The sequence below is a fragment of the Cygnus olor genome, chromosome 4, assembly GCF_009769625.2.
Source record: "Cygnus olor isolate bCygOlo1 chromosome 4, bCygOlo1.pri.v2, whole genome shotgun sequence".
Taxonomy (NCBI): domain Eukaryota; kingdom Metazoa; phylum Chordata; class Aves; order Anseriformes; family Anatidae; genus Cygnus; species Cygnus olor.
This window is the reverse complement of record NC_049172.1, coordinates 48,134,412-48,155,947: the sequence shown is the minus strand read 5'-3', so window position 1 is coordinate 48,155,947 and position 21,536 is coordinate 48,134,412. Positions and strand designations below refer to the sequence as shown.

The following is a 21,536-nucleotide window of genomic DNA, read 5'->3' as shown; positions in this document are numbered from 1 at the left end:
GCCCTCGCCAGCGGCCCTAGGGGCGGGAACATAAAATGGCCGCCGGCCGCCGCGTGCCCGGCCTGCGCTGCCGCGTCCCGCTCCCGGCCCTGCCGAGGGCTTCTGTCAGGGGGCTGGGCCTGGGCCGGGAGCGGCCTCTGGCGGCCGTCGGCGGCACACAGCTGCACCGTGTCCGCGGCAGGGACTTGGTGGTGGGGAGAAAAGCGCCGCGGGCTGGGGGCGCGCCGTGAGCTCAGTTCTGGGCAGGCTGACAGGTCGCTGCAGCTCCGGCAGAGGTGGCACGGGGCCTGCCGAGGTCTGCCCTGCTGGGCAGGGGGGCTCTGTTTATAAATCACAGAAGGGGTTGAGTGGGAAGGGACCTTAAAGCTCCTCCAGTTCCACCGCCCTGCCACGAGCAGGGTCACCTCCCCCCAGACCAGGTTACCCAAAGCCACATCCAGCTTGGCCTTGAACACCTCCAGGGATGGGGCATCCACAGCTTCTCTGGGCAGCCTGTGCCGGTGCTTCAGCACCCTCATGGTAAAGACGTTTTTCCTTATACCTAACCTAAATCAACCCTCTTTCAGTTTAAAGCCATTACTCATTGTACTAACGCTACGCTCCCTGTTACAGAGTCCCTCCCAGCTTTCCTGTAGGCCCCATTTAGGCACTTGATTTACACCGTTGAAGCAAATGTCGCCAGCTTCTGGAACTAGAAGGTTTTTTTCCTTTTTGGAGGACTATAAATGACCCTCGTGGACTTTATTTTTATCTGAAAACTTTGGATTCACAGAAAAAAATGCATGTGGAAATATTCAGGGCCCTCCTCATTGCATCCTGCTTCCTTGCCACAATGAGAGATTTATTTTTTTTGCCAGACTCTACTGCGCTTCCCTGGAACAAGTACTGAGGAGATGCCTGGACAAGAGGTGGCAGTGGGTGCTGTGGAGGCACGGAGTGTGGCCATCCGTGAATATGCCTCAGATGCACTGCAATGCCGTGCAGCTCCTGACGAGGTGAGAGCCCAGGACCGCATCTCACCTCCCCGTGGGTGGCTGTGCCCCGGGAAGCAGCTGCAGGACCCTTCCTATGTGCCCAGGGAGTTCTGCTGGGAGGCAGGGCAGCGCCTGCATCACAGCAGGGGATGTTTCGGGCCGCGGCCAATGGCCTTCCCTCCTGACCACTTCACTTGCTTGTTCTCTTGTGTGCAGTGTGCTGCTCCATGCGTTGCTCGTCTCGCGTGACTAATACAGACCTTCCTGCCATGGCCGCACGCCCCCTCACAAAACCTGCAGGTCACAGCGCTGCCTTTCTTCACTGAGGTGAGGGGGGTCTTTGATGAGCAGAGGTGACTAACACAATGCATAATGGCTCTTTGGCTGGTACTGCTCCCAGCACACCTTATCTTAGGGCCTAGTGGCAGGGTATTAAATCAAGGTGGACTTGAAACTTGTGAAGTCGTGTGATGGTGACAGTATCAGTCAGGTGTGCTGAATGACTGGCACTGAGTCGTGGGGTATTTCACTTTTGCTTGGAGGGTTCTGGTCAACACTTACTGCAACTGCACAGTTAGCCTCTAAGACAGTCAAATCTTAATTCTGAGTGTGGTGCTGAATACTGTAGCCAAGTACCTTTCCTCAAGACAGAGCTATGTCAAGAGCAAGATACATGTTTTCTACTTTTAACAATACTACATATGCTGGGTTGGGTTTATTTGTTTGGTTTATTTCCTTGGAAAAATGCACTCTACTGAGCAGAATATCCAAAATCATTTGCTCACACACATGTATATTCAAAACTGAAAGTATTCAGTATACTGCACTTCAGTCATGTGCACCTAAAACTTCTTGTCAGTCCCACTTTTGGATGCCGAGGTAATTCTGCTTTTAATTCCAAAGGAAAAATGTGCTTAACGTGTAAATGCATGTAAACATTCATAATAGTATGTGCTTTGAGTGTCTGCTTGGTTGTTTTATCACACGGGTCTGTGGATGTTCTTTAGCAGCATGTACTGTGAGGTGTGATGAGGTGCTGTTTGAGGATTTTAATTTCTTTTCACTCAAAATAGTGAAAACATTTCCTTAAAGGATTCCTTTAATTAGACACTTGATAGCTCTTTGAGTGACTGGGTATAGCAGACCTATGTAGTTCACACACTAGATAGCCTCACAAGAGCCAGAAAAGCTTGGGAGTTGAGTTTGTAGGAGCTCTGATGGCATTAAGAGGCCTTAAGTGGCCTAAGAAGCCTTACCTGGTGCCTTTACTCACTAGCTCTGCCTGTTGGCTAGGAGCACCATTAAATCTTGGGTTTAAATGACTCCCTGGAGATTGCCTGAGCTCTGTCATGGGTGTATGTGTGCCTGATTCTTTTGTTGACTGGTTTCTAGATGAAAGACATTTTTTTCTCTGAGAAAAGCCCAGAAGCTGCCCCATGTTGGATAAGAACCAGTTCCAGCTGGCACCAGAAGAGTCCTGCTGCTGACCAAGACTGTGGCAATGAGCAATGCTGCACTTTGGTGACAGCAGATTTAAGAATGGAAAGAAATACTGTGGAACAGCAGCTGGGAGAGAGGAGTAAGAAAATGTAGAGAGAAACAACCCTGCAGACACCAAGGTCAGTAAAGGAGGGGAAGAGGTGCTCCAGTTGCTTGGAGGAGAAGTTCCCCTGCAGCCTGTGTAGAGGCCCATGGTGGAGCAGGTGGATGTGGCCTGAAGGAGGCTGTTGCCTGTGAAGAGTCCCTGCAGGAGCAGGACCCAGGCCCGAGCTGCAGACTGTGGAGAGGAGCCCACGCAAGAACAGGTGATATGGGGGGAGCTGCTGCTTGTGGGGGACCTACATTGGAGCGGTTTGCTCCTGATGGATGGACCCTCTGGTAGGGACCCATATTAGAGCAGCTCTTAAGAGCTGCAGCCTGTGGGAAGCCCATGCAGGATCACTTCAGGAAGCACTGTGTCTCTGTTGAGTCTGTTTGGCCTGTGATGGTAATTGGTGACTGATCTCCCTGTCTTTATCTTAACCCTCGAGCCCTTTTTCGTTGTATTTTCTTCCCCTGTACTTCTGAGGAGGGTGAGTGAGTGGTGTAGAGTTTAGCTGCCCAGCAGGGTGAAACCACCACAGGAGGCAGTCTGTGTGAATTATCTAAGCACTTTGGTTTGGGAGTATCTTCACTGGCAGTGCCCTGGGAGATACAAGTATGGTTATTCAGTCATCTAATTTAGTTTCTTTATCAGATACACTTAAATGCAGATTCACTGTATTGACAACTTAAAACTAAGGTAGTATGTGTAATATATGCAGCTGGCTTTCTATTACCTTCTGTATACAGGTAAGAAGTCTTAAATTTGACTTTATACATCACATGTTATGCAGAGCTTGTTCCTGAGACTGGTGAAGCTTCCCATTTGCGTAGAGCAATGTGGGAACAGATGCAGATGCAGAAGCATGTCAGAACACAAATACTGGTTTCAGCAATGGCCTCTACACAGCTGATATTAAAGCTTCTTACCCTTGACCAGATCTGCTTCAGGTTACTTGCTTCTAACCATCTATTTGGAATGAATACTTGTGAAATAAGTGGATTATGTAGGTAGCACTAGTTAGAAACAGATCTTAGACACAATGCGGTTATCCTCATACAATAATAAAACTGCAGTTTTTGAGGTCATGTACCGAGTTGATCCACTGAAACTTCTGGGTTAATGTTATCTTGCAAGATGATTCTTTTTCAGGTTAAAATTAGCTTTATTTGTAATGTGCTGCTTTTCAGCCAGATTGAGGCTTAGAGCATGAGTACATCATTGGCTTGCCAAGCAGATTGGCTGGAAAATAGACCAAAAAAGCTAAGACCTACTTCAGCTTTTTTGTCAGGTAGGATTTGTCTTGTGCTTTGCTATCAGTGACACTTTGCTTCTGTTTCTGAGCCCCTGTATGAATTTTTGCTCTTGAGTTAAGTCTGTACTTTGCTTCTGAGTTATTGCAGAGCTGTGCCATGAATGCTGTGCAATAAGGGGGAAAGCTGAGGATGCCTGTGGTATGGGGAGCATCTTGAGTCAGTACAGGTGAGGTATATAGTGTCATGCTTCCAGGGGTAAGGAGAGACTAATTTTCCAGGGCTGTCCAAATGTCATCTTCTATTTATGGCAAAATTATCTAAAATTATCTAAAGCAAATTGATATCGTCTCTTTAAGAAAGTGCTGAAGCCCATCCTACACTAGGAATGTGGATCTTGTTTGATTGAGAGCACTTGGAAATGTAATTAAGGAGCTCTGTTTATTTGAATGGATTTAGTGGTCTTTACGTGTTATAGAGGACATTTAGGATGTATATATGGATTTTTGGAATCCCTTTAGGAATTAAGATTAAAAAATGAAACACCGATAATGTGTCTGATCTTCACAGTGCTATTGAAGTATTTCAGTTAAGCATCTGTCCTTGTTACAGCTCTGTCAGCAGGCAGTAGCCCTCCACATGGCAGTTTGCTTCTGGTAAGAGCAGTCAAAGGAACGACGTTATTTCTAATCTAAAAACTTGTAATCATGAAGGGCAGGATAGCTAAAAGTGAGAGGCTGCTCACGATGGTAGAGAGGGGAATGGATGGTCTATAGAGAATATATTCTGGAGAGTCTTGGTGCTCCTGATGTAGTGCTGTTCTGTCACTGCATGACCTCATCTGCTTTCCAAGAATGGTTTCAAATGAGTTGAAACTGCAGACAGCAGACACCGAGACAAATACACGTGGTGTCATCTTCCTATGCCAGTGACTGCTTTACAGTAACGTGTAGCTTTTCAGACTGCTCAGGTAAATATGTTTTTGTTTCAGTTGCAACTGTTAAGGTTACCGCAGAAAACTTGCTTGGAAGCATTTCTGACAGGAGTGTAATAAACTCAACGTTTTGGTTGATGGCTTAATAGGTTTTTCCTTTTCTTTGAAGCACTCAGGGCAACAATGAAATAGTGTTAATGCTCTACTTAAAAAGCACTTAGCAAGATAAATGGTGTCATGGTATCTCTTTTCCTGCTGTGTTCTCTCGCTTATTGCAGTAGTATGCTTATGCCAAGATGATGACTGTCTAGCAGCTTTTCATGCTTGTCCATGTGCATCTCAGTTATTTGCTATATGTCTTGCAAAATGGTTTTAAGTGACATGAGTTCCAGAGCAAGCGATTGCTGCACACCTTTCAAGTTCTTTTGGTCACAAAGTGTGTTCAAGGTAAGGACAAATAGCTACTTTATTCCTGATGTAGCCAGAAGTTAGAGCTACTCCAGAAGTGCAGGAAGTCTTTGGGACTGTGAATTCAAGATAGTTTCCCGGTAGTTTAGAGACCCTGTGCTTGATTTGTCTTCTGCTCCATTGTGCTTGGCACCTTTTCCTTTAAGGTTTTTATGCACTTAGAAACACTTCAGTGTCTCTTAGTTAATTCAGTAAGTTGTGACAGCTACATTTTGCTGTCCTGAGCTTAGTTGTTAAATCCTAGTACCACAGGGCTTGCAGTAGCCTACAATAATAGGGCAAGACATTATCTTTAGTAGGAATGTGGCTGCCCATGAGGGCTGTTAGCTGAGAACACTGATTACTAATTTTCCCCCGTCACTTAGAGGAAGGAAAAAAAAAAACACACTAATTTGCACCCCCCCCCCCCCCCCCCCCCCGTAAGGGTTTGACTGAGGCAGTTATTTCAATATGGAGCTTCTAATAAGCTAATGTTGCTTGGGAATACATTGTTTGGTATACAGATGAAATCCAAGCCTGTTTTCCTCTCTGGGTGGATATGCATTTACAAGAGTAACTCAAGATATAATAACCACTTAACTTTTTCCTCTAATGACCCAGCAGTAGCAGGTCTCTGAAGCCTGAGTATGAAATGAGTTGTGTGGTATAAGGAGGAAGATTAGGCAACATCCTTACTGCATAAGCCTCTTTCTCTACTGTTTGGTAAGGCCACAAAAGAATTGATTCTGCATCCCTGCAGCAACAAGCCCACAAACTCTTCTTAAGTAGTCAACGGACATGCGTGTACTGGTTGCTGGTCAGACTGCGTCACTGATGTTCAGTTGCCATTGCCATTTTGACCACCAGATGTCTACACTGAACTTAATAATGTAATGTAGCCTCAGGAAAAAACATTCCTGGAAATAGGAGGAGGGTTAAGTGGCAGGGAAGGGAAGGAAAATGCAAACGGGTTGAGAAGGACTTTCTCCCAGGCCTTGGGTGCCCTTAAGGCAGGGATGATTTTCAGGGCTTTCTTGTCATTTTCTTGTTACACAGTCCAGGACTAGATTCACATGACCTCTAGATGCTAAAGTGAGTAGGTCTCGCTGTGCAAAGTGGGAGGAGAAAAGATCCTTAGGTTCACAATAACAATGTGAACCTTATGGGGTTCATTATGAACAATGTGGCCTTACGGGGTTATGGCTATTTAATCCATAGGTGGCACCGTGTCTCCGTAGTTCACAGTTGTCTAGGGCAGAAGGGAGGGGTGTGTTGAAGATGCTTGCATTTGGTGTTTGATTGTGATAAGAAAGCAGTTGGACTGAAGCAAAGGCTTGCTGTGATAGGTTTCTTCTTACCTCAAACTGATGCTTTCTGTTTATTTCTAGTGAAAAGGAAGCAGGCCTGCTCAGACACTTCTTGCACAGCCAGTAGAAGACAGCCCTAAGATGTTTCAGCACTGGTGTGAGCCCCACTGCTCCATCTACTTCACCATCTCTTGTTATAGACACCAGTCGTGTGTTCACCATGCACTTGCTGAAATATGGAGCTGCACAGAATCATAAGGATCAAGGTGAAACTAATTTTGACTTCAAAGGGAATATGAAATGGGATGGGTAGTAGGCAGATGACAATCTTGTAGCAGCCAATCTTGTGCTGTTGCCTAAGCTGATTAATATCTGTATTATTTTAGAACTGAAGTATAACAGTAATTTGTATTTAGGCTGTGGAATAGTTATTTGTTACTGTGTAATGAGATTCGTGGTACTTCATGCTGTAGTGTGGGAGACTAGTCTAGTGTGATAGCGGAAGTACTGATAGATAAGGCATGTAATGTAGTGTGCGGTTGAGGGCTGGTAGCAAAAGGATCACAGGATGACACTGGAGACCCTAGGTCTATCAACAAGTCATGGATGGTCAAAGTAATGAAAACCTGGGACCAAACAATTTTAGGAGTTTCAAAGAGATCCGATAAAAGCTATGTAGTGTGTACCCTTTTAGTGTTTTTTACATGTGAACTTTGATGTGATGAAGACAACTGAAGAGCGAGGTGCCTTATGTCCTCTGGTGGACAGTAAAGGGGGAAGATGGTATATCATGCCTTTTTTGCCAAAGGATTTGACAGCTTGGAATAACTTACTTCCCAGTTAATGTCAATGACCTTTGAACGAACAGGTGTAGTTGAAGGTAAGCGCAACAGCAGAGGGGTAGAAAGAAAGAAGCTTCTGGACAGCAGTTAGTGTCCTCAGAATTCTCTGTGGATTATAGGGAAAGATGGTGCCCTGCACTGCAGGCAGTGTAATGTGGACTCCATGGCCTTAACTGAGACCCCTCACAGAGTCACCAATGTCCCAGAGAAATCCCGATGACCCTCTCTATGGTGACTGGCACAAAGACAGCCCTGAAGAAGCAGCTTTTGTCTGTAAGCTTTCTTTCTAGTCAAAAGTATTCTGTGAAAGTTGCTGGTGCAAAGCTGTTCATCTGCCTGTTTTATGTTGTAAACATAAGCCTTTGAATGGGAGCTGTTCACAGCTTACTCAATTTTCTGTTCGGATAATCCATAGGAGCTTGATGTTTAGTGTAGAATTGGAATGTTTAAAATGTCACATAGCCCTATCCTTTTCAGTGAGTAGAAAAGATTTTTGTCACAAGTGCAGCTTTACAGTTGTTTTTCTGTGTAATTTATTTTAGGAACAGAAGTAAGAATGTACTGTAGACAGCACAAAGGATTGATACAGTTCAATCTGCAAGATTCAAGAGTTTGCAGGCTATAGGTCATCCATCAAATATTTTTATCCTTTTATCCTTACCTTCTTGTGTTTCAGGTGTCTGAGGTGTGTTCCTGAGAACCTGACTGTGATGGAGACTTTGGAGTTGTACCTGAAAAAACTATGTTTCTTAGCATAGAGAGTAGCAGGTAAATATAAAGCCTTTCATTAGTTAATAAAACTCTTCTCACTTGTAGAAATCAAAGGTCTAAAGAAATGTTTAGGAGAGGCAAGCATTCTGAATTTGTAATTTAATTTTAGCTTTGATTCAATGGAGCTGTTCTCATAGTTGTCTCAGAGTCTCAGGAGTAAAATGGCATTAGTACTGCAGTGTGGCTGTCCACTGAAGATGACTGAAGGGATTCTGACAGCAAGTGTGGTAGCTTCATTTCAAAGCGAAAAGTGAAACTGCCTTTTCTTGGAAAGCCACCTAATGAGAGCTATTTTTGTATGCAGTGAAAATACTGTGGTGATGGAAAAGCGCACTACTTTGTGGTGTTTGCTGAAGAAAACTAGAGTGAACCATTGCATTTTTTAATGACTAGCCTTAAAACTGCTCAGATCAGAGGTGTTGAGTCTCTAAGCTCAAGCAAGTCTAAGATCAAGCAGCACCCTATGGGGTTTAGTATTGCCTGAGTAATTTTTTTGAGCTAAATTAATAAAAATGTGAAGTCCAACTTGAATTTAAATTGATGCATATGCCCAGGTGGCTATAGTCTTTATGGAACTTTTGGTGTGATTTTTCAGACATCTGGATCCTTAATGCTTTGATTTCTTCTTAGTGTCCACCATCAGGAAGGAAGCAGTAAGATGAATCTTTATGATGCCTAGTATGTTCCAAGGAGTGTAGATTCCTTTGAAGTCTTTGTGCACCTCTGATATAACTTGAGGGCTTCAGGTGGAATAGCAGGTGGGATCAAGGCTGCGTATGCTGTCCTGTGGTTTTACGTCAATAACTTTCTGAGTGGTACTCAGGCAGGAGATGCTAAAGGCAGCTCTGTTGTACTTCAGTGCTATGTCTTAGTAACTGACATTGGAGAAATCAGTATCTTATACATAGCTTTCTTTTCAACCTTGCAGGAAGTAAATCATACATATATCAAATCACATCTATACTAGGTCACTGTTGGGAGTCAAGCTGAAAAATATACCTTAAGCAGGTGTCTGTATTAGTTACCTATTCAATTACATTAGCAGATTATTGAGACTTATTTTTTTTCATGTCTTCAACTAACAACTACTCCAAAGTTTTTTCATGGAACTGGATATCTGAAACATTTTTCTTCTTACAGATAAAAGTCCAGTGTTCTTAGAAAACATTTGAGTATTGGCTTCAAAACCTGTCTGCTTATTGCAATCTACAAAGTCAAGACAATTTAATTAAAAGGTAAGGTGTTTTTTTTCATACTAGAAGGAGCACTTGCTGCTTTCATAACAGAAAGCCAAGATTCTCACTGGGTCTTGGACACAGTCCTGCACTATGCATGGGGTCATTATGTTTCTGCCATTTATTAAATTTTTTTTTGAGTCTTTGCATTTAACGTAGTGCCTTCTTTCCATGTGGGAACTTTTCCTTATTCAAAGTAATTGATACAATACTGGACTTGTATGGTAGATGCTGCTTAATTATCTCAGTACTATATTACCCAACTTTAAACCTGACCAGCTATGTTAATACTTCAGTTAATTGCTCCCATGTCACATAAAAGTGGTTCCACTGCTTTGAATAAACATTTGATGTGGGTTGTTCCAGAAATAGTGTTTTTTCAGAAATATTCACACTGACTGGTAGCTTTTTGTAATTTGTCTTTACTTCAGTTGTTGCAGAAACCAAGTAATATTGGACAGTTTCTGTTATAATTCTATTAGCAAAATATGGGTGGGCAATTGCAGCCAGCTCCACATGGCCATAATATTTCGATAATTGGTAGTCCACATCATAGATGTGAAGTGTAGTAAGACTCGAATTTTAGCCCTACAAAGTTAGTGATGGCAGATGATCTTTAAGGTCTCTTTGAATCCAAGCCATGGTATGATTGTGGTGTATGTGTAGTGTGGGAGCTCAATAAGGAAAAGATTAGTTAATGTTTTGCAAGGTCTTTTCCCACAATACGGAGGGGAAAATGGCTACGGTCATCTTGTTGGGGTGACCTCACAGGGTTGAGGTCTGTTTCTTAATACACTTGTGAGACCCTGACAGTAGCAGTGTCCCTTCAACTACAATTTAGCACATGTAAGATGCTATGAATAGACACTTGTAACTGCAGTACTTACAAAAGCTCTAGAAAATCAAAGCTGAATCCACTGGAAAGCAGGTGTTAGTAGACATCCTTGGAAGGGACTTTTGATTTCTTGCAAAAATGCAGCATAAAGAAAAATATGGTACTTGTCAAAAATCTTGTTTTGCTCCTTGGCACTGCTTACTAATAGACTTGGAAGGGTGGATTTGGAAGTGCATTGTTTTATTCTACACATTCATTCTTGGGGAGCATGAACAAGTCGTTCATTAGAAGATGAGCTTAGAGGATGAATGTCTTAAATATCTGGGCAGCTTGAGCACCTAATAGTGTTTTGTTGTGGTTTTTTTTGTGTTTTTTTTTTTTTTTTTAAACGTAGACTGCTCAGCAGCTATTAAATGCTTTGACTACAAAAATATTTATTTAGGAAAAATTTTGGCTTCATGGGTCTCGGTGTTTGTGCTCTGGTGGAAATCTACTAGAAAGCATATTCAACTGCATCCTGAACTGCATCCTGTACTGCTCAACACCCTTGAAATAACACCACCTACAGAATAATAAAGTAGCAGGGGAAACCTGCGCACTGTATTGCGAGATTTGTAATATGCCATTGAAATGAGTTACCAGGACTTGAGTAGAAAGAACTGTGAATTACTTGCTGAAAGATGTTGTCAAAGGGTTTTTCTTGTCATATCTTGCTAAAATGTTGTTTCTGTGAACACGCTTCCAATAACAAATAGAGTGGGGAAATGAATGTCCTGAAGCTACATAGCTGAGCTGAGTGTTTTAGCTGGGGCCCCAGGCTGGATGGTGTTATGAAATAACAGAGGGCAAGGTACCAACATGTTATGGAGGGACATTTTTGCTCAAATATCTGTATTTATTAGGAAATTCTTGAACCGTTTCTCAGTGCCAGGCAGAACTGCTTGGAAAAAGAGGGGTCAAGTTGCTAGTCAATATGGGGAAAGACCTCTGATGGGAGAGTGCACAGGTATGCTGTGAGCTCTTCAACACTGAATGTGTTGTCTCCTTGCATAGGCAGCATGTTCTGCATTTAAGTAGACTGAGCTGTGCTTACTATGGAAATGTATTTTGGTACATCCAAAATACAGGAGTCAGTGAGACAATCTTAAAGCCCTCTCAAAATTAGTGATGGTCTGGCTGGTAAGCAGGGGGTGAGCTGCACTGGCTGTGCTTGCTGTGTACTCAGCTCAGCCATCCTTGACATCTGTAGTCTCCTTAAGACAGCTGTCATTGCCCCTCCTGGTGAAAATGAACTGCTTTAAATTAATGCCTAAGGCAAAACTGAGAGTAATTAGGGTAGAAACTTTGTTTACATTGCTTCTCTCTGCAAAGAGATAAAGCATTCTGTGTGACCTTAGGAAGTCAATGAGAACCAATTCTTTTGTCTTGAGGCATCTGAAGAGGGTAATGCTTTTGAGCTTAATTTTAATGGTTTTGAGAGTTTGCAAATAGAAAGTAAAACTAACTTGGGATGCTTTTCTTCAGCCTTAAAAAGGCTGAATAATACAAGTATATTTAGAGGGAGGGTATGCTTGATGCTGCTCATGCTGTTGAAACTTGAAACACAAATACAGGACATCAGGTGTCATCGTTCTGTACAGGTAAGTACCCTCAACTGCTGTGAAACTAATTTAGAGAGCAGTGATAAGACATATCCTGAGTATTGCGTTCAAATGGCTATTAACTGGGATAAAATGTCACAGAATGGTAGACTTGCTCATTGACATGAGTACTTGCTGATACTTTAGTTTCCTTGATACTGTAATAAAGAGCTTACTACTGTTTTCTAAGCTTTGCAGTGCCTATATATGCCCTGGACTGTCTGTGCAACAGTTACTGCTTTCAGGTATATGGCAGTGACTCCTAGAAATGGCTTTCCAGTTGCAAAAGTTCCAGCTGCTGTCTCCTTCTAAGCATTTACCTCGTTTAATACCAGATTATGCCTGATCAGAGATTTAAAGCCTGAAAGCATGGCTGCACATCTTCCTCATAGTAGGTCTGGGGCTAACGTGTTAATTTGGGGTTGATGCTAGTCAAGAGAAGATGTGATCCTTATTCCCTAAGTATCTGGCAAATTAAGTCCGAGAGTGCATGGACTACTGATGGGAATGCTGCTGAATTTAGCTGTGGTCTTCTCTTTGCTTGGCATTTGGTATTGTCATATCCAGTCTTCTGTCTATAGCCGTGAGACTTAAAAATCCACACTTGGATTAGTTAATACTCATCAGAAATGCTGGAATGGCAAGTTGTAGGCAAACTATTTGTATTTAATATTTGCAGTACTAGCTGTAATGCTAAGGGCTTTGTGCAAATTAACAGTGAGTAATGAGCATCAAGAGGTTGAAATTAAGTCCCAGATATTCTAAAAATAAAACAGGATGACCTTTCCCATGCTTCTGAAAAGCATTTATGATGTTCTGCTTTAGAAATTACTCCAAAAATTAAGTGCTTCCAGAGGTGTTGACTTTTCTTTTAATATAGGTTTGAGGTATTTACTCAGTACTGTTATTTGAGATGTTATTGGATGAATAAATGCTTTTTTTCTATCTGTAAAGGTCATAGTTTTGTTAGTCTACCATACAAGTCATGAGAAATAGTTCAATTCCAGTGTTACCTTCTAGATGACTTGAGGTGTTTCTAAAACCAGTATTCCTGCATTGACATTCACTGGTGAATGTGAGGTTTATACCACTTTACAACAAGAGCATTTTCTCTGTTCTGTACCCTCTAGAACCTTGAACTGGGCCTTCCACAGCTCTGCTTTGGTTAAGTGATGTTTCTAGTTGACCTTAGAGTCATATTGTACAATATTTCATCCAGTTGGATTGGTGCTCAGAAATGAAAGGTTACCAGTGGCAGGCTTGCCTTGGAATCCTTTGTGTGGCACTGACAGCTGTCTCTGATGAGACCATTATCTTTAATTTTCTGCTTGGTGCTTGCAAAGCACTGAAAGGGGCTTAATTGTCTAGGCACCAACTTACGAAGGAAGGCCAGTTCTGGCTTCAGAAACATGATTTAATGGTTACGTTCCATTGTGTGTTTTGCTGGGCTTACACAACAGGCCATAGATGCTCAGATTAATACATGGTTTTCTGAAATGATAGCAAAATGGTCCAAGATAGATAAAGTAAATGGGATATGGTAGCTAGGAGAAACTGAAAGGAAGCTTTTTTTTTCCAGAAGGGGAATAGGAAGTGTAGGTGAGGGCTAGCACCAGAGAACTCAAAGATTAGCATAGGAAGAAAAAGATGAAACTTTCCTAATGAAAAACTACACTTAGATCTGTGAAATAAAGGCAACCTGATGAGGTTTGTATTTGTCAGTTGTCCTAGCTAATTACAAGCCAATGAAATGTACTCACAGCATAAATACTTTTTTTTCAACAGATTAGACCTAATTCATGTTAAACAGCTAATGGTTGAGGATTACTTGTTTCTCCAGATGGCAATTACTGTTACCACAGAAACTAACCTTTGCTGGAACTTTTTTCTTGATGAAAATATAGAAACAAGCTTGGCAGAAAAGAATCCGAGCAATGGAAGACAAAAGTAAAACATGCTAGAACAGAAACAAGTAAGTCAAGCTCCAGTACCAGTTGTTCTTCTAAAACAGTTTTTGTAATGAACCGAAAGGCCATTTTCTTGCCTCTGAATGGCCTGTGTATGCTACCTGAAGAAAATGTGTAGAAAGCACCAGGCAGGAAGATGGCTTTTTAGATCTACCCTTTGATTCTAATGACTCCTGCTAGGTCCGTGCTCCTTGAAGAACAAAGATGATGCATCTTAAACTACTGATTTCTTTGTTCACCCTTTGTTTAGCTCAGTGATATACATGACGTCAAATTATAGGAAAGCTCTATTTCCTGCTCTAATGGCAAGTGACAAGCAGAGGAAGCTGTATACTGCTATTTCGTTTACAATCTTAAACTCAGGTGATTTTTTGTAACTCCAGATCATCCATCAAGCTTGCATTTTATAGATTCTTAGTTTAAAACTCCTTAAACTTCGAAATAATTTTTTTGTGTAAATAAATTCTTGATTAGTTTCCAGACGTATTTGGCTACTGTCTAGACTTGCTTAAAAGGTCCCTTGCCAGAACAATTGTGGTGAAAGAATGAAAGTTAGACCAATAGACATGACTGGGATGCAAGTGTGCTTACAGCAAGCAAAGTGGTTGCTTTCTGATATGTTTTCCAGAGGGCTGTGTCTTCTTTCTTTCTTTCCGCTGATGTCTTACTTTTCCAGTATTCAGCCTGGCTGGCACAGATATGCAAGTACTAATTCAGTCTGGTAAAAGGTTGAGGGTCTTGCAAGATGTAGTAACTTCAGCTTCAGCCCTCAGTAACATTTGAATAAGAGGTAGAAAATCCCGCTCCTGCTGTTGTCAAATTGTCTGGATTTACTTACTGGCTGTGCAGGAATTCACGCTGCAGACCAAGTACAGCCCTTGGGTTAGCCGCACTACACAGCTCCTTTCCAGACAGCAAGGCCTTTTTCCCACATGTTGTTCTCTGCCTCCTTAACCTGATAAGATCTCCCAACTCCCAGATGCTGTTTTTGTGGTCTTAAACTCATCCAGTATCCTGTTCTGAATATCACTGTTGCAGCTTAATAAAATCAAATTCAGTGCTTACTGTGAGTGATTTCTTGTGTAATAAAACAAACTCCCTTACTTGAAATTTATCTTCCTGCACATATATTTCAATGCTTTCAGTTTACCTTGTTTTCACCAGAGGTGGGATTAAAAACAACCCTTTCTAATTGAGAATAACAGTATTAACCCTGGTCATCAGAGTGAAGTTTCTACTAAGAAGCTGTTTCCTTTCTATTTCCTAGGAGGGATAGAAACTAGTATTATTCTGGTGTGTCAAAATAGCTAATCTGAGCTGTTGAACTATCCCAGTTCTTGGGTAACTGGTAAAATACCAGCTCAAGGGCTGCAGGGAGTAGAAGAGACCAAAAATATATAAGGAAGACATGACTGTTTTGACAATACAGCAGCTTGATAAATGAGTCTGTAGTTCACTACACCGAGTGAAACAGGATGAGGAACAGTTATGGCGTTTTAAGTAAACGAGAGTCAAAGGATGATTTAATAGTGCTTTTTTTTTTTTTTGTATGTACTAGGGTTAAGACCACATGGTCATTTAATCTGTGTTAGGAAAGCAGCTCTGCTTCAGGCAAGTTCAGCACTGAACAAAGGCAGCAGCTTTCAGAAAAGGTGTAACTTAGGGTGCTCACCAGTCTCCTTAGTATTGTACAAAAAGCTAAACATTGGGAACATTACAAGCACTAAGCATAAGGACATGTTTTGCTTGTCAGCTGCTTCGTCTTCCCAGAGCAGTTTTTCCTGTTTGTGCTGTTTTTATTGGCATTAGAGTTAAGGTTTAATTCCAAAACAGCAAGGAGCATAAATAATCTTTGGGTTCATATCTTCACTCAATCCAGTGAAAGCATTCACATAATGGAAGGCATTTACAAGCCACTGTATTAACAGTTTATATTGTTCTTCCCATGCTGTTACTTAACTGAATCTGGAGGTGGTGATACATTTTTATCTTTTTCTTTTGACCCCCCCCCCCCCCCCAGAAAAAAAAAAAAAATGGTGTGGTAGCTGCCCAAGTTCTCCAGTAAAAATCTCAGGCTCCTTTTTTATTAGCTATAACCAGCACACAATGAAGAAAAAGATAGCAAGCTAAAATGATTATAGTTATAGATAGATATATAATTATATAGATAGTTGCTGGTATGCAAATCAGACCTCCAATGCGTTGTCTTAGAGTGTTATATTGGGTGATTAGGTGTATTAGTTATATTAGAGCATAATATTAGGGGAGACATAAGGAAAGAATTCAAGAATGTTAATAGATAGGTGTTTTTCCCCGATTACTCCATGTTGGTATAAGAAGAAAGCATGAGTATATTCGGTCTGACTTGGTTAGTATTGTGATGCTTTGAAAATGCGCCCTATTAAATGTATCTAGGGCACAATCATTGCCCTTGTTTTGATTAATAATTTTCTCCTTTATTCATGGGCCTTAGCACCATCCTTTAGAGAGAGAAGCAAAGAACTACTTCAGTATAATAGCTAATTTGATCACAACACAGTGATGAATCAATTTAATGAAGCAAAGAGCATCCAACTTTAGAGAAGTCCTTATAGAAAATAAGTGCCAATAACAGGCCTGGTTACATGCATTTCATTTAGTTTTCTGTTATCAGTTGGGCTGGAGGGACATGATTAGCCTCTTATTATTGTATAAATTGATGTTGTTAAACTAGTCCAAAATTTCTGAAAGGCTAATCATGAACACACTTTTTCAAACAGGAATGGCAATTTCAACTTTGCATTAAAAAAGCTCTTTATGTTTGCTGTCCTGGATTAGCATCCAGATAAGGTTATGCAGTATTTACCCAAGATAAATATGAGCATTTGCCTTAACTGCACAAATCAGACACGTTGACATAGAGTTAGCGTGGACTGACAAGACATCACTATATATCTGTTTTCTGAAACATCTTGAAATCTTTCTTTGTCATGCTTTTGAGGTATTTCTCTTCATGGTTCCCCCCCCCTATACTCCATGTAGCTAGGTTCCATTGGAGGTATTTTTCTTGTATTTTCTGCTTGCCCTTGTGGTCTTACATGTTTGAGGCAGGAAAGGTTCAATCCAAAAAGTCTGGGACATTTCGTAAGTGCATTGGTTGTAAAGACATGCATCATCACCATCAGTCTCACTGAGAGGGTGTTTTTGTTCCATTACTGCCAAATGACATGATGACATGGAAGCCCCCTGACTGAACAATCTCTGCAGAAGGAGGGGAAAATACTTGCAGTGTGGTGTTTCTTGCACTGGTTTGTGACCAACAGGCGGAGATCAAATGTGAGTGTTTTCAAAGGCTTGACAGCATCTACAGAAAGAGTTTTGTTTGTTTTTTTGTTTGTGTTTTACTAGAGAGAGGACTTGCACACGACAAAGTTAAATTTGTGATTAGTAGTGTTGAAACAATTTAACAGAAAAGTGTGCTTTGCTCATTAAGTCAAGACAAATTTATGGATGTGTTGTCTTGTGCATGTTTGTAGCTTAGAAACAGAGGGATAGACCCTTTGTTCTTACAAATGTTTGTAACATCATTATTTTAATGGAGTCAAGATCATTTATGTGAGCTGATCAGCCTCAAAATGTATTCACTGGGATGGTACCACCACCCCAAATGAATGTTTCTCTCCTCTTCCATTCCCATCTTGCTTGCACCACTGTTTGCATTTTGAGTTTCTCTGCTGTTTCCCTTCTCCACCTACAGCTGAGTATTGAAAAAAGCCTACAAATTGCATAAAACTTACCGTACGTCTTGTTCCAAACCATCGCCTGGAGAGGATGATTTAGAGACCTCAGAAAGAGCAGCTATAAAAGAAATATCATGGACACACTGAGAGTAATGAGGTCAGAGCTGCATTGTTCTTTGCATTTTGATCAAGACTGCTCATTTATGGATGAAGGATTCAGCAGTAACAGGATTTGCACGACAGTTTTCCTGACTGTATCATTTCTGCCCAGAAGATGACACTGAGTGGAAAGCTTTCAGGGACAAAATGACTTCAGAACTTTTCTGAATATTTTATGTGCGAGAAAAATTTAGGAGTTAAAATTAGGTAGTATTACACTGAGCTGTATGTCCAGAACATTAAGAAACAGTCTTTGTTCTTCCTGTCAATAATACTTGTCTGCATAATACCAGGACTTTGCTTCCTCTTTGTGAATGCTCAACATGTGTCTATTTTGACCATGTTCCATATATATGTACCTATTATATAATGGCGCTATACCTGCTGGGGTGATGTAGAAATTTTACCTAATTGCTTTTCCATTCTTCAGTTCTGCAGGCCCAATTTGGCCTGAGATGGAGTCTGTTTTGCGTCAGTTTCACAGAGTGATTCTTTTCAGTTTCTTGGTGGGTGTTTAGGTCAAATTCAGGCAACACAGGTCGTTAGTCATGAGATAATGAAGGGTCTTAGTGAAATTAATGGTAGCATCACACTAATTCTCTTCCCAGTGATGATAATTTTACTTTGCGATACCTTCTTGAACCAGGTCAAGGGTCCTCAGGTACAACTTTCAGGCTCAGAGGACCCTCTCTTTCCTTGCTTTGTTAGACTTGGGACTTTCAGCATCTCCCTGAAATGTCCACCACAAGCAGGTATGTCCCACGGGTTGCTGACTGAACCTACCCTCTCTGTTCTCCAGCCAAAGCTTTGTGAAGGGCATACCCTGCTGGCTGAACCTTCAGAGTGGTGTTGGTTTTGATGTAAGGACAAATCACTGAGCAGCAAGGAAGGGTGAAGGCTGAGATTAGGGTTATGGTCTGACAGAGATGCAAAGCTTCAGGGAGTTGACTGTAGGCCTGGTCAGACAGGAGTTGTCCAGGCCCGAGGAACTATATTTATCATTGTGTTTTCATGACACCAGAAATAAGGCAAAATCTGGTGCCAGAACTGTCATACCAGGTAGTGTTTTCCTTCAGACATCTCTGAACTGTTGTCAAGATTGCTATGAGGTTTTTCAATGAGCAATCAAGGTAACAGGGCACTCTTAATTCCAGGGGCTGATCGAAGAATTGCCTTATGCTCATTTAATTTGTGTCTGTGAGAAATTGGATTGGGGCTGCAGAGAGGTTGTTTAGGAACAAGGGATGGAGTGTATCTGCTCATTGCATGACTTCACAGTGCCTCTGGGAGAAGGATCCGCACTGCTGTGCCATAACCACAGTTGTTATCCAGCTGTCCGGTGTAGGAGGCTCGCTGATAAATGGTGTGGTGGGGTCAAAATGAATATGGGCTTTTGTCAGGCAGGGCTGGTCTTGCTGGTGAACCCACTGCTCTGTTTTTCCTGTCTGCTGGCTTTGGAGCAATTAAACCTGTGTGCTGCTCCTTTAGAGAGCTCCTGTATGACAAAGGTATGCAGGAGCTGAACCTAATCATTTAGCAGTAGCCACATGATTAAAAAAAAAAACAAAAAAAACAGAAATCACAGCCATTTGGATTTGTCAAAAGAGAACAGAAAGCCATGTTATTCATTAAAAAAAAAAACAAAACAACAACAAAAATAAACTATTAGTGATCATTTTTGCTACATAGCTAATTTCCTTTGTAATTTTCAACAACAACAAAAAAAGTATTTTTACACAGAATGTTTGAATCAACTTTAAAAGGAGCTGTTAGGAAGACTGTGGCAAAATAATTCTGGCAAAACAATGTTGTTTTCTTGAGGCGCTCTGTTTATCTGTTTACATTTTTTTTTCTTTCCTTTTTCTCCTTCATTTTTTTTCTTGCCTTTTTTCTGGTTCATCATTTCTCCTCTGGCTTAAATGTGTTCTGTATACTCATGTTAAGTAGGAAGCACAGATTTTTCACTTTTTTTTTTTTTTCCCCAACTGAATTGAGACTTTGGGGATTATGGAAGTCTGAGTTATTTATAAGCGGTGAAAAATCTGCATCCCCTATTCCTGCAAAAGTTTATCATTGAAGATATTACAGTTGAACACACCTTTTTACAAGTTGGTTTGGTGTCTTGCACGTGCTCAGTTTCAGCAGCTCAGCTGCAGATAGCAGCAAAACGTTGGCTAGTATTATACATAGCAGACTTTGCACGGAGTTCATTAGCTTTAGATTGGCTTTGTCAGCTCCTGCTAGGTGACGAGCTTGAGCTGAGCATGGTAGTTGGAACATAAGTGTCTATCATTGGTCTTTGTGTGCAAAGTTAATTAATTTTTTAATTAATTAGTCTGACAAATTAATTTATCTTGTGTTGTTTTCATTTGATTTATGCTGTTTTAAACAAATTGATATTCTGGTGTTTATTTTTTAGATATTTCTGCAAGTTTTTAATATTTTCTTCCATGAATGGTCTGTCATGCCATGACTACTTTGATTATGGGGTCAGGTAGAGATAAGTGAAATTATTTTTGATTATTTTGACTCTTCCCAAATGGAAGTAGGCCACTATCTCACTCCTCACGATAATCACTCAAGGCATAGCAAGTAGCTCAGTGCTAGCGGAGTTGTCCGAGTAATTACAGTGCTCGAGAGACTTAAGTATTAATAATAATCCTGTCGCCGCTTGACTGCAAAGAGTCGATCCTACAGTTTGAGGCTTTTGAGGAAAGAAAGGAACAGAAGCTGACCAAGGGAGAAAGAAAATGAATGCCCTGAAACTGTGAAAGGTGGTGTGCAGTCAGGGTTCTAATAAGAAACAAGATAGCAAATACAGCGATCTCATTAAAATCATGAATTACCTCCCACCAGTCTCTTGGCGCTGCCGTTCTACTTGCAATTTTGCCATCTGCTTCCTTTGAGCAGGAAAAACAGTTATCTCTTCCTATCCTTTGGAGGTGGAGAAGGGAAGGAAGGATTGTCACTAAGCCATTTCTCCACTTCCCCTGATTTTGTGACTTTCACCCTGCCACGCCAAAGCATTTGGAAGCAACTTGGGAAGCATTGCCCAGCTCTGGTGTCACAGCAGTATTTCTATATTCAGTGCAGTCAGTGGATCTCTGGATCACCCAAGGGTGTTTGTTAATTTGTAAATTTAGGAAGTTATTGTCAAAAATGTAATGAGTTAAATCTCTATGTTTTCCAGGGCCAACAAGAAAATCATGATTTCTCCGACCTTTCTGTGAAACATGGTAACTTCATATTAGAGAACTACTGTAATTCTTACATTCAATTTTATTTATTTATTTATTTATTTATTTTTGGTTTTCAGACACACCAACTAATTGAAATGGAAGAAGTGTTTTTCCTCATTGTGCAGTCTTTTAATTATATGATTTACTATGAAGATTCTTGAATGAAAAAGTCAGTGTTTTCTTTACGAGGCATTGTTGGCATAGCTCTCTGGTGGTATGGTAAGAAATGCGCTTCTGGCCAAAAGCTCTCACAATAGCTGCTGCTTCTTCATTTGTTGCACTTACTTGGTTGTAGTAATGTTAAAATAATGAGGAAAAAAAAATAACCTGAATGTTGGCATGAAACTCTTTCTCCACTAAGTGTTTCTGTTTATTCTAAAGCCTTACAAGAGAACAGTTGGAACACTACTGCAAGCATGCTTTGTATGTTCTAAAATCAAGAAGTGAAGATTGCCATTACTGTTACGTCTTGTAATGCCTGTAGTGTTCAGAGAGACTCTGGGTCATGCCAAGGTCCCATCTACTCTGCCGTCATTGGATCTTGTTTTAGAATTGGGGTTAGTGGCTGTGAACCCTAGAGCTTGGGCATGCTGTCCTCCAGTACCTCTTGCAAAGTCAAAATCATTTTTGTG

At 41.1% G+C, this 21,536-nt stretch overlaps 1 long non-coding RNA gene across 12 annotated transcripts; it reads left to right on the top strand.

The window, feature by feature from the left end:
- The first annotated feature begins 846 nt into the window (after window positions 1–846).
- LOC121069835 lies at window positions 847–21,328 on the top strand. Of its 12 annotated transcripts, XR_005819653.1 has the most exons (11): window positions 847–995; window positions 1,191–1,301; window positions 3,747–5,190; window positions 6,579–6,763; window positions 7,225–7,377; window positions 7,459–7,612; window positions 8,016–8,107; window positions 8,741–8,868; window positions 9,251–9,345; window positions 20,856–20,901; window positions 20,982–21,328. It is a non-coding gene; the product is annotated as an uncharacterized LOC121069835 (long non-coding RNA). The 12 variants fall into 12 exon arrangements; XR_005819650.1 differs by lacking the exons at window positions 7,225–7,377; window positions 7,459–7,612 and having other exon boundaries at window positions 3,747–3,847; window positions 3,960–5,190; XR_005819652.1 differs by lacking the exons at window positions 7,225–7,377; window positions 7,459–7,612 and having other exon boundaries at window positions 3,747–3,847; window positions 3,951–5,190.
- Window positions 21,329–21,536: the final 208 nt, after the last annotated feature.